The following is a 13775-nucleotide window of genomic DNA, read 5'->3' on the forward strand; positions in this document are numbered from 1 at the left end:
GGATTGAAAAGGATACTAAAAGTATGGATTTAATGCTCGAGAATCACCAAAGCTAAGGATGGATCTTGTGAGATCAAGAATGAAGAATTCACATGCCAAAGATCCAAGAAAACCAAGCAAGGAATGAAGAGAATTGAAGATTCAAAGTGAAGAAAAAGAGCCTAAAAATCTGCCTGCTTCGACTAGTCTAAAGCCCTCCTTCAACTAGTGTAAGCTTTGCCTCAACTAGTCGAAGGAACTTTGACTCAAACTCCAGCGATCAAAATCCTCTAAATTCTCGTCATCCTCGACTAGTCGAAGGTTGTCCTCGACCAAATTCTACGCGGACTAGGTAAATTTGAGGTGGTTTCCAAATTTTTCCAACTCGATGTGAAAGTTAGAGTTATTCAACTATAAATAGGAATCCCTAGGCTGTTCCTAGGCATCTTCTAGGGTTTGAGGAGTGGAGCTGCCATCCGGGATTTTTTCTTCTTCTTCCTTAGTTGATGTTTTGTTTAACAGTCTTTATTTCAATCATGTCTATGGTTGGCTAAGCCTCTTAGCTAGGGCTAAGAGGTGAAGCTTGTAACATGATTGGGATGTTTGCTTTATTTTGATTCATGTTTTGTTGAACTCTCTTGGATTCTAGTTCTTTATTAAGGAATATTTCTAGTGTTTAATGGTTTGTTGTGACTCAAATTACAATGGATCTGCGATTGCTTTGAATTCTTCTTTCCTTGAATTGAGATTGTGAAATTAGTAAGTCCTGTTATTCACCATCGTCTCTTAAGCATGGTAGGGTGATGGAATCCTTTCTAATCTTCACAATTCTTCTATGATTGGTTGTAGGATTGGTATATCTTGTTGTTTGTCATTGTCTCCTGGGCATGGTTGGGTGATGGAATCACTTCCAATCCTCACAACTCTCATCCATTAAGACTAGGTTTATGAGAAGTTCAGAGATCTGACTGTCTCTCCTTTCTCCATCTGGATAAGATAGGACTCTGATTCCAGTTGGATCTATTGAATCATGCAAGGTGGCCTCCCAATGCTACAAGTGGATCCTTCGTACCCTAGTTACCACCTTTAAATTTATAAGTTTCAATTACCTTATTCAAAGTCACTCTCTCAAATATTTCAGATTTAGTTTTACATCTCCTTCTAGTTCTGAGTCTAGTTACTTTCAAAATACATATGAGATTAGTCCCTGCGGATTCGACTTCAGTCTCACCGAGATTATTACTACATCGCGACCCTCCACTTGGGGTTGTGAACAAAGGCTCACTCACATCATTCGCCACCTCTTAAGGTTTGACCGGCCATGATGCATGCTTCGACACCAAGACCACCATCCGACTGGGAAACCCATTTTGCTCAGTACGAGGAGCAGCAGGCACGGCTTGTGGCATGACAATCCATGATAGAGAAGATGCTTGAGATGATACAATGCACCGTCTAAGACATGCATGCATCTGTTGCCAGTGAGATGACGAATCGGCATTGGGCCTGTAATAGCCCGAGATTTCGACTCTTGTGGATAACACGATGGGTCGAGTTTCCTAGTGATAATTTGAGTATGTCAGAGTATAAATGCTCCACATATTCTATGCAATCATATAAATTTATGTTTTCATGGCAAGCACGACATAAATAATGAGAAAAATTAAATCTCATTCCATTACATAACCACCTTAAGTTCCATTCATCATCATTATATCAATATATTATATGATCAGTCCTTCCAAGGGACTTCTTACAATTTTAAATTTTAAGTAACTGCTTCTAAGAAAATCAAAATAAATAAAGGAAGAAGAATCTTGTCCAAGTCATCTTGGTTTCATCATCCACCATCCGTTGCAATGGACCATCATAATTCTCACATTGATGCTCTGGCTTATTCTTTGGATCGTCACCTGCACAGTCTATGATTATTTTTTCAACAAGATAAATGAATTGCCTCGGTTCAACTTAATGAGGGCATCCATCCAAGATTATCACAATAATAGCACATTCAATTCATAACAAAGCAAAACATCCATGTAAAATCTTGATTAATGTAATGCGTGATACGCATGCTCTGGTGAAGGAACCCCTAACTAAATAAGATAGTGAGGTGAGTCGTATCCCAAATTATGACCTCATACACACTTAATAGCCACTAGTTACCAGAGTCATGTGAGGCGGGAGCATCCCAAATTACGACCTCACATTAAAAAACCTAACTAATGAAAGCGGGCATATCCCATTACAACTTCCATTAGATAGTGCACAACTAGAGGCGGGCTTTCCCATTACAACCTCTATTGTAACACCCAGCAGGGCTGACCAACACCTGAATCCTAGTGAATACATGAGATTAAGCTAATTATTTAATTAATCCGGTTTACAAACAATAATATTGGAAAGCTCAAGGTCATTATAAGGGCTCGTCACCTAGCATAGGCCAATAGCTTGAACATAGTGTCCCATACCACTATGCTTGACTCATAAGACTTATCATTTAGCAAGTTTAACAATGCCTATACTCATCGAGTCAACACCTCACCTCATTCAGCCATATTAGGGATATGATTATACAATCACTTAAGCTTCTATTACACCAAAAATCTATGCAAATACCCAAGAACCAAATGCCCTTTATAAGAAGTTTAAGTTCCAACGGGCAGATAACGACGTGACAGTCATGGAATCGAGCACCACTCAAAATCTGTTGTTAAGAGCATATATTTTCACAGCAGCTTTGCACCTCTTTTAGCCTTACTTACCATGTTCCAATTAGGTTCCTAAAGCTAAGGGATGATTAACAAGGTTTACCTATTAAGCCAAAATCATCTATAGATATAAGGGTTGTTTTAGGTCAAGGGTTAGGGTCATCAAGACATCTCATTTACATATTCTTTCCGCTTGATGTTCTTGTACTCTTGTGTCTTCGGTCTTCTGCTTCCAAAGGTTCAACCAACTACATGACACAAGAACTCACGTGATTGATAAATAAGATGCACAAATCAGTGCACTAACATATGCTTTATCTCTATTTTGTTCAATGAATGCATGAATAGATAATTGATATGTAAAGTTTTTGAATAATTACTTAAGTAGATATACGTTATCTCTTCCTAGTCTTATGTTGTATGCAAGTTAAATTCTTATTTATCTATGAACCTACATACACTACACAATGTTTAATGAGGATCAATTTTGTTTAGATTGATTAATTTTTAAAAGATTATATTCACCCCCCTCCATGACTTAGGCATAACTCCAAGTTTTAGCTTAAGTGGTATTAGTACAATACTCGTAATTTCAATAGGATGACTAGACATACAAATTCATTCCTCAAATTAGTCATTTTAATGTAATTTTATATTTTATTTTTAAATTTTTAAATTTTGGATGAATAGTATCTAGGGATAAACATGTGCATAAATTTTTTTTATCTTGAAGTTGGAACTTGAAACACATATATATTAATTATATGTTTATATTTTGGACAAGGAGCTTAATTCATTTTTATTTATACTTTAGTTTACACTATAGACTTTCAATTTAAACTTAATACTTAGTTTAGAATATTTACTATAGTATATAGTAATTTGGGGATTGAAATTTTAGTAAGAAAATAATCTCCCAACTAAGAAGTGGAGATATTATGTGGCAGCATCGTGAAAGTGTGGGTGGTAAGCAATCCATTTAGTGCGACTACTATGGTAGATTGATAACTGGAAGAATCACGCGACTCAAATAAAATTTGACACATTAAAAGGGCTAAGTCATGGGATGCAACAGCACACCAAGAGAGGTAATGCATATTATGTGACAAAGTTTAAAAGATTTGAAGGGGAAAAACATGTCGTGTAAAAGAAGCAAGATTCTCTTGATTCTGTTATGCAGCATGCGTTTAGTCCCCATTGGGCATTAGTGAGCACAATATTGTTAAGTCCAGCCTGAATGTAGATCGAGGGGTCATGGTGCTAGGAAAGAGCATGTGCACCGCTTGTGAAAGTGAAAAGCGTCAGCGCATGTTTGGGGGAGGGGTCTGTACATAATGTAAGGGGCAGTGGAAAAGTGAGTTCGATTGGAGTTGGGAGTGCAGCTAAAACTGGGGGTATGTTTAGTGGATTACAATGTGCCTTCAGTCAACAGGAAACGTCTTCACGTGTTCTCCTATGGCTAATGATGAAGATGTAGTAGAGCCCATGAGACCCTCATGTGATCCAATTCTGTTTTAAAATGAGTTGATAAAATTGAAGAAATTGGACTAGAATTGTCCTTAAGAAGCCTTGTAGGGCAATAATCAAGTTATTCTTACATGGAAACATAGCTCCATATGTTAGCAGCTCCCCCTACTAACAAGTGGTGATCAATGTAGCAACCGAGGCATTAAGGGAATGAAGGCACCAATGGTTAAAGTGATTATGAGAAAAATAGACAAATGCAAAATATCAAGATGTGAAACCATGTGTGGCCACCTTTAAATTCATATGGCAAGCCAAATAATGCACTATTATGTGTAATAGTTGAATTGGCACAACTAAACGTAATATAATCAACTTCATAGTAAATTGTCACTTAAGAATAGTTTTCCAAAAATTAATTGATGCATTGCAAGCAATAAACAATTATTGATCATATTTTCTCTGTGATGAATAAGATGATGGATGAAATTGGAGAGGTGAATATGGTACATATTGTGATCAACAACGAAGCATAAGTTTGCAGGAAGAATGTTGTTTGCGAAGTTTAATAACCTTTATACCGGTCACCATGTGTTGCACATTACATCAATCTCATTTTAGAAAATATCGAAAAGAAGAAGAATGTCATAAAATTGGTTGAAATGGGAACTGATAACATTCATCTACAACACTAACCAACTAGTTGGCATATTGAGGAAATTCTGAACATGAGAGTCAATTAGGCATGCGAGACTAGATTTACGCAAACTTTATTATCCAAGAAAGTTTGTACCAGCATCGGAGAATATTTAACAAAATGTTTGCTAACCAAAAGTAATTGAACACAAAACATATATTAAAAAAAATATCGAAACACCAATTAAGGTTTTGGTGACCATTAGGGACAACAAGTAATTAAAGAATGCCATAAATATCTTTGAAGTGATGGAACTGCTAATGAGAGTCTTTGTCTTGTAGAATCTGACAAGATAATACCGTGGATTCCTCTATGATGTCATAAATAAAGCAAACCTGGTTATTTGTCGTGATTATAGAAATTATACATTACTAAAAGATGATCAACAAGCGGTGGAAAAATCAACTTCACCTCAATCTTCATATAGCATGTAAACTCTTTGTTATTATCCACTTATTGTTGTTAGTCATTAGTTGATTATTTTTATGTGTATGATCATTAAATTATTTGTTTTCATTATTACAATGTAGGATACTATCAAAATTCATTATACAAATGATTCGTTTCATCAGTTGAGAATGATGACATTCATATCGAGCTGAAGAATGTGATAAAGAGATTAGAGTCTGAATTAGATAAGCAGATAAGAGTGTTGAATAACATAAGTACAACTATACAAGTCTTAAATTAGTTATCTTTGATTTTTTTTAATGTTGGTGTTTAAAATAATAAAAATATTTTGGAATATTGCCCATAATTAGATCACCAAGGCCACTTCTACAATACACTTGCACGGGATAATGTCTCAAATACGTCCAAGTAAGAAACGGGTATTTTATTACTATTATTCATAGAAAAAATTCTTTTATTAGGGTTATTATATTAAGATAAGTTTGAAAATGCATGTGGTGGGCCCAAGGGCTATGCACAGAAGCTTGGCAAAGCTATAGAATAGTAGCTATGTCCTAAAAGGGGGTAGATTAGGACCAAATAAAATTTTGTCAATTAAATGCTCAATTTATTAAACTAATTTAACAATTAAACGAAGGCAATTAACTCTAAGACTTTTAAGCTAATAGAGGGTCCAATGACATAAATTATACAAGACATACTAATTAGGCAACTAGTCTATATATGATGGTATACATATGTATGTGGAATGTGCTAACTATCAACTCATGGCATTCATCTAATTATGCATACATATAATTCAACTAAATAATCAAATAAACATAATTAAACCAATGCTCAAATAACAATCCTAAACACAAGCACGTATATTGGTTCGGTTTCCCTACTCCACTCCCGACAAACGCACTCAACTAATGAGTGTATCGGATTCCACTATCGAAGGTTTCAAATCAGGTTCACATCTAGCATTTACAAGCGCACACTCCTGCCAGAAACCTGTATAAGGACTTACCCACGTACTCACCCATGTCAGTGGCATATGTCAGGACTTACTATGTACACGCCCATGTCAGTGGCATACATAAGGAATTCTCCACATGCACACCCGTGTCAGTGTCCTACACAAAGACTTACACATACACACACCCGTTTTGGTGGAGATATAGTCTTACACAAGAATCTACACAAGTTTGAATTACAAACTCTACACTCAATCCTACAAAAGGAATGAGTATTAGAACTCTTACAATTAACAACTCATATGTCAGATTAAGCTCTTTTGTAACGCCTTCTTGGGTTACTTGATTGATGATCTCCCGTACTTCAATCAACTCTCAATTTGCTCCCTCGATTGTTGATGTCGATGCTTTGCCAATGCTTTAACTCCAAGATCAAACACCTTGCATACGATGCTCCATTGTAGTGACCAAGGTGATGGGAGGATGGTGAAATCTCCTCAACTATTATAATAGTTGAATTCCTAGAAGATTCACCTACACGGGTGTTCTGGAGGGTTTAGATAAGGATTTGACTATTGGTTTAAATCTAATCTTTAAAAGTTCATCTTCTTCATTAATGTTGGAACCCTCTTTAAGTAATGAATTACAAGGAAGATTAATTAGATCTTATGGACTTAGAGGCTTAGGATGAGAGATATAAACATGAAATTACCTAGGCTTTTATTGCACCAAAAATCTATAAAACTGTCCAAAGTTAGATGCCTTTTATAAAGGAATTAAGTTCTAATGGTTAAGAAAATGGTAAAAAATGGACAATTCAATTGATCGAGTAATGCCTTCGATCAATCGGGCTCCCCTTCAATGGCATCAAAGGGTTTCTTGATAGCATCGAGAAAATTCAGAAAATATGCATTTTGTTGTTGGATGTTTATGACCACTTTTGTCATGCCCCAAACTCAGAAAACGGGCTCACAAAATTTTCGATCACCGAATCCGGCGTCGACGGCCTCCGTAGTGCCCCATTCTTACATCCCGGCACTCGCATGCCAGATTCCGATCCTGGGATCCTACAAGGAGGATTTCAGTATGAATTTTTTTTGTAATGGAGCATAACTAAGTCACAAAATAACATCACCACATATCCACTATAACAAAAACTTTAAGTACAATGCGGAAAGGGAAATACAGGGTGATCAAAAAGCTTCAAAATAAACTGATGTGCACTCCTGCCTCAGCGCTGCTGCTGTCCAACGCTACCTACATGCAACGGTCGTGCATAAGCTTATAAAAGCTTAGAGGGTGGTGTAAGTGTGTGTGCAAGGCAAGCACCAAGTGTACAATATCAAAGTAATGCGAAAATATGTGGTAAGTCCATGAATGCTATCAACTGTACCAAAGCTATATAATGCAAAGCATGAATGCTATCGGCCATACCAAGGCCATGCGATGCGAGGCCTATGTAGCCGAATGTCATATGCAAGATGTAAAGCAAGCATGCTAGTCCTCATCAAGTACACATATCAGTACAGTTCCTCTCTGGATATCACGGGTCTAATATACCTCACACTGACTGTCTCCGCCCTAGCTGCACAGTCAAGCAAGTGGAAAAGACTACACTATCCGTCTGACCAGTAGTCTGCCAATACCTACCCGACTCGTCGATAGCAAACTCATTTGCGAGCTGGTCAAACTCAGCCTAACTTATAGCCCCCTCACTTGGGCGGATAAGGCCACACCCCCTTCCAACCGACCACGACACAATGGGAGACGCGGACTACTGGTATTCGGCACTCGGGCGCTCGTGTATCCACTCGGTCTAGACGTTGGAGCATCTTCTGGTACCAAAAAGATTCTGGGATTTTCATCCAAGGACATCCTGAGTGCCCATAATGCTAGAGCCAATATTTTCGGTATCCCATACGACCATCCACGATGTGTCTGTGGAAGCCACTGCCCTAATGTCGCTAGGGCGTGCAGTGATCAAGTCACACATATGCGAAATGCATGAGTCACATCGTCAAATCATGCAGCAATCTTGTGCGTACCACGCACTCATGTGGGGGCACTGTCTTATAAGGAGTCCCGTAAATGTCTCAGCCCAACGGTTCATGCTATGACCAAACATTCCTCATATCAGGCATACATATGATGCGTATGCGAGTAAATCATGGAAGTGCACTAAGCATGTTATAAAGTAATGAACTATCCTTACACCGAAGATGGGCGTAGACGGCCTACACATAACCAGTATGAGCCTATCAATGGGCCCAAGGGAGAGTCATAATGCGGACATTTAACCAACATTATACTTCCAATGTGGACGTCAAACCAACGTTGCTCCCAAGGCATAGCCTTTCACAAACTATGGAGAAATCACACATTGCAATGGACCCTAAGGACAACCCATTGGGCCTCGACCCATGGGCCTTAGATACATCAAATGGGCTGTATCACATGGGCCTTACATTTATCAAATGGGCCGCATTAATGGGCCTCACCAACAGGCCTTATGTACATTACAATGGGCCATAACCCATGGGCCTTAGAATATATCAAAATGGGCCTAATCACATAGGCTTTATGTATCTCAAATGGACCACACCAATTGGGCCCCATGCATACCAAATGGGCCACACCCAAATATAAGTGGATATGGTGATTTTTCTACCATTAAGGTTCCCGAATCCCACCCTAACATTTATTTTCTATCCAATCTGGTCATAAGGTCACACAAACCTGGATTAAGAGGAAAACACAAAGGATTTCAATGGCAGGGATTCAATCCCCCCCCCCCCCCCCCCTACTATTTGCAATGTAGTCCACTTGACCCTAGATCTGCCTCATTCTTCAGTTCATGCCCAAAAATGAGCTTGCAAAATGGATTGACAGTTTGGATGCAACACATGCATCATGGTGGACCCCATATAGATGGACAGCATGAATAAAGCACACACGTGCTGGGGGGTTTTCAACCGTCCACCTGGCCAGTATGAAGAAAACATATACATCATAGTGGGCTCCACCGTCCGCCTGACGGTGGGAGACAAACAAATACACCACTGTGGGGCCCATGTGGGGCCCACCATTATGTTTTTATGCCATCCATCCCGTTAATAAGGTCACACAGACCTTAACTGAATAGGAAAATAAATTTCATCTTGATCCAAAACTTCTGTAGACCCAAAAATGGGTTTCAATGGCAAGCAGTTCAACCCCACTGTTCCCTCTGATGTGGGCCACTTGAGTCTTGGATGTGGCTGAAATTTTGAGGGGGCCCACTGATGGAGGTGGCCCACCATATGAAGGTTGGATGGTAAATATACATCATGGTGGGGCCCATGGCAGGGGTCGTGGGTCTACTGTCGTCTGCCCGCCCGCCCGCCAGCAGCAGCAGGTGCTGCCTACGTCTCTGACAGCAGCAGCGTCTGCTGCATGTATTTAATTATTATTTTTTTTAAATCACGAAATATCGTGGTTTTTCATGTAAGAGGCCCGCATCAGAGGAATCTGACCCCACCGTTGGGTCCCATGGCATAATACAAGCCAAACAAGCCCAATATTGAATATATTTTGGTGAATAAACACAGCAGTTGGTTTTTCTTAACAGTAACCACCACAGTTTCTCATGCTATGGCCCACCAGATACTCGGATCAGCTTCATTTTTCAGTTCAATGCCTAAAATGAACTCGAAAATGGAATGGACGGTGTGAATTGAATACTTACATCAAGGTGGGGCCTACACAAGCGGACCACCCCAAAATCTTGTGAACCAAGCTAATATTTGTGACGCTGGACGGTTGGACGGAACACATGCATTCGAGGTGGGCCCGGCTTAGGTGGGCCACCACATGGAGAATGGTGTGAGTGCAACACATATAAGGTGGGCCCCACTTATAAATGGCTTGGATAAAAGTCATGCCTCTTGGTGGGGTCCATCCGGGTGGGCCACAAGGCCACATCATCACATATAATAGGAACAAAGAAATTGAAAGAGAGAGGGAGAGAGAGAAAGAATGGGACACACATGTGATGGAGGGACCCCGACACTATGGGCCCTCCTTGCATTCAATCATACATCAAGTGGGTCCCATTACACGTGGGCCCATCAAATTGAAAATCAACGGTGGAGATCTTTTCTCCACTAAAATGAAAGGTCTAGATGACCCTATTTATGCATGAAAATAAACATCATGATGGGGTGGAGAATGGCCCCATCATGGAATGATCATGAGCATCAAGGTGGGCCATCAACCACACTTAGGGTCCAAAATGAGATCCATACCATCAATCGGTAGGCCTCACTTGGCCCATCATCAAAACGTGCCTAATGAACACCCACCATTGATCTTCTCGATCCGTTGGAACGCCAATCTCCTTGTGCTTCACTTTGATGGAGGCAGATGAGGTTTGAATGGCTAGGATGAAGGTTAAAGGGATGAGAAAGTGGGCCACCAAAAATCACTTTTCTCTCACATAGAAGAGCTTGGACGTGAGCACCTCTTTTACTTGGGATTTGTTACTTGGGAAATGAGGGAGAGAGAGAGTTGTAAGGAGATGTGATGGATGTGAGTGATGGGTGAGGTGATGGTGTATTTGACATGTATGGGTGTGTAAGAGAGAGGGTGGGAGAGAGTTGACTTGGTGGTTGCTTAACTTGTGGAGAAAGAAAGCATGGGTGCTCTTGTACTTGACATGAGGTGATGGATGGGATTGATTGATGGGATTGATTTGACATGTTGTAGAGATTCTCTTGTAATTGCAAACGCGCGGCGTTTTCTTCGAAATAAACGCCGGCTCACATCTCTTAGCTAGGGTATCAGATCAGTGTGTGAGTCACGGCGTTAGAACCGCGACGACGGTGCGGTCGCAATGGTACAAGTCTTGGATTAAGCCGACTCAAATTTAAGGGATTCGACTTATGGTCGCGCGCAAACGTCGATTATAGGTCACAGGTTGCCGAAATTCGACGAGAAGGATCGCAGCAGTCGACGGAACAATACGGACTAGGATACGGGTCTTACAACTTTCAATCACTTGAGCCTGAGTGATTGAGATCGATCAAGGATTGCTCGATGGGATCAATAATCCTACTAAAACTATTGTTTTGAGTTTAAATCTTTATAGCAGCTTAGCATCTCTTTTAGTGTTAGTTATCATGTTTCAATTAATCTTTTAAGGCTAAGGGATAATCAACAAGGTTTACCTATAGGGTTAGGATCATCTAAAGGTTCAAGGGTTATAGTCACCATGACACCTCATATACATGTTATTTGCTCTTTGATGTTCATATCCTCTTGTGTCTTCAGTCTTCATCTTTCAATGGCTCAACCGACTACTTGACACATGGACTCACATGATTGACAAATAAGATACACAAATCAGTGCACTTATAAAATTTTATTTTTATTTTTTGTATAGTTGATTGGTGAATGCATTTTGGAGAAAGTGCAAAGGCTCTCAAAACAACTACAATTAAAGTTTTTGAGTCAGATAACTTCATCATCTAGCTACAAGACAAACTGAAACTATTTTGTAATCATCCACTTAAAAAATAGGAATAGATTGCAGGTGAAGACATTGGATTGGCTTCCGTTAGGTGAAGACAATGGATCGGCTTCTCTACATGCACTATAACATGAAACTAAGATTATAGAATGTCAGGCATGTGGCAAATTTGGTCAGCAAATATTACTTCTGTTTAATAAACTCGAACAACATTTATAATGAGGATGACTTATTTCTACCTTTAATTAGAATAAGGGGAGAACTATGTAGAAGAGGATAATAAAGAAGTCGAGGTACACCACCCAGTGATAGGACGAAGCAATAAGAGAGTCATGAAGTTGTCTTAAGCCCACAGAGGGTGGATTTGATCCAGCACAAGATTACTAGCAGCAACAGCGAAACCGAGACAAACGATCTTAGCGAGCATGATGATGATGATGTACCTGCTTTTAATGTTGCAAAACACACGGGGGTACAACCGGCCACAGATCCTGAAGTTGATGAGGATCATGAGGTAGAGGGAGAGTGAATTATGCGTGCATTGAGTCACATTACAACCAGTTAGGAGGGGATGGAAAGCATCATGGGAAGAATAGCACCAGTGGCATTGGAGGAGGTAGATCACCAGGAGATCTGGGTCATTAGACCGCTTATAGATGTGGATATGAATACGGATATAACCACTTTCATGTTGGACAAATCCTATGTGCCATATGTATACACATTTCGATCCAAGCCTGAAGCCTGAGTTACTCGTCATTGCAATCTTACTCTCAGCAGCACGAGTACAAGCAATAGTACCAAGGGCAGTTACAGTACAAGTATGACTATAGTGGACCTGGTGGTTATGACTATGGTTATAGATCTTCATTTGGCTCTCATGAATATTCTTACTCAGAGTCTACACATAGATGCCTAGTGAGGATTCTGATCAGTCATCATTGAGTGTCATTGACATGATCTTTACTTCCAACTCTGGTTATTATGGATATATAGCACTTACTCCATACCCATAGCCACGTGATAACAAAGATATAGAGGTCGAGCTACCACAATCAACAAAATTCATTCCAATGGTGATTGACAGGTGAGGCGTCATAATTGGTGTGTATAAATTACAAATTGTAAAATATTGGTCTTTTAAGATTTTTCCTTTCTTGCGTCTTTCGAGATATCGTCTTCATTGTTTTGCGAATTATCAATTATCAGTTATGTTTTGAGTCTTTTAAGTTTTGACACATTATCCATGGTTTATATAAATGTAAATAATTAATTGTCTTATTATTAATATTACATTCATGTTATCATAATCTTATCATTGATATTAAAATTTTAGGAAATTAAATATAAGAGTTTTGCGATAAATCTTAAGCCTATCAAGTTCATAAAATCATGAGACATGCTAAGACAGCATTCTCGCCAAAGAGTATTATTGCTGCACCATCATAAACATGATTTTGAAAAAAAAAAAAACATACATATTGGAACTCCTTTAAAATTTTGATCTTTTTCCATATTTTTCAAACTTTTTCGTTAAAAAATAAAAACAAAAATGTCAACCATTACAGTGGCGTCTTTTTCGTTAAAAACTAAAAATAAAAATTTCAACCATTATAGAGGTGTAACGGTAGGGGACCATTATGACCTCCGTTACCATTACGACACACCTTGGGCCCAATATAACAAAAGACTGGAGGACCTACGGTTTTAACTAATAAAGGGGAATAGCATGACAGGATTCTAGCAGCTTTCATGACAATGATGTTGGGGGTGATGACGCCCTTCGAACAGCTCTACAATATATAACGCGAGTAGAATTCTAAACATTTTCTCACAATTAGTCTCCGCCTTGAATATTCGAAGGGCATGAAAGACTTTTTATTGAAGGATATTCCAGGAATTAAAAAACGTGGGTAGTGTCCATCAAACGACTCAAATTTCACCCACAAAAGCTGACCAATGGGTTGTATTTTACCCAAAAAAGAAAAAGCATCCAGCAATTCCTTTTGCTCTTCAAACTCTAGAGCTACCTCCCTCTCCCTTGATTT

Source organism: Magnolia sinica, chromosome 16 (genome assembly GCF_029962835.1).
Source record: "Magnolia sinica isolate HGM2019 chromosome 16, MsV1, whole genome shotgun sequence".
NCBI lineage: Eukaryota > Viridiplantae > Streptophyta > Magnoliopsida > Magnoliales > Magnoliaceae > Magnolia > Magnolia sinica.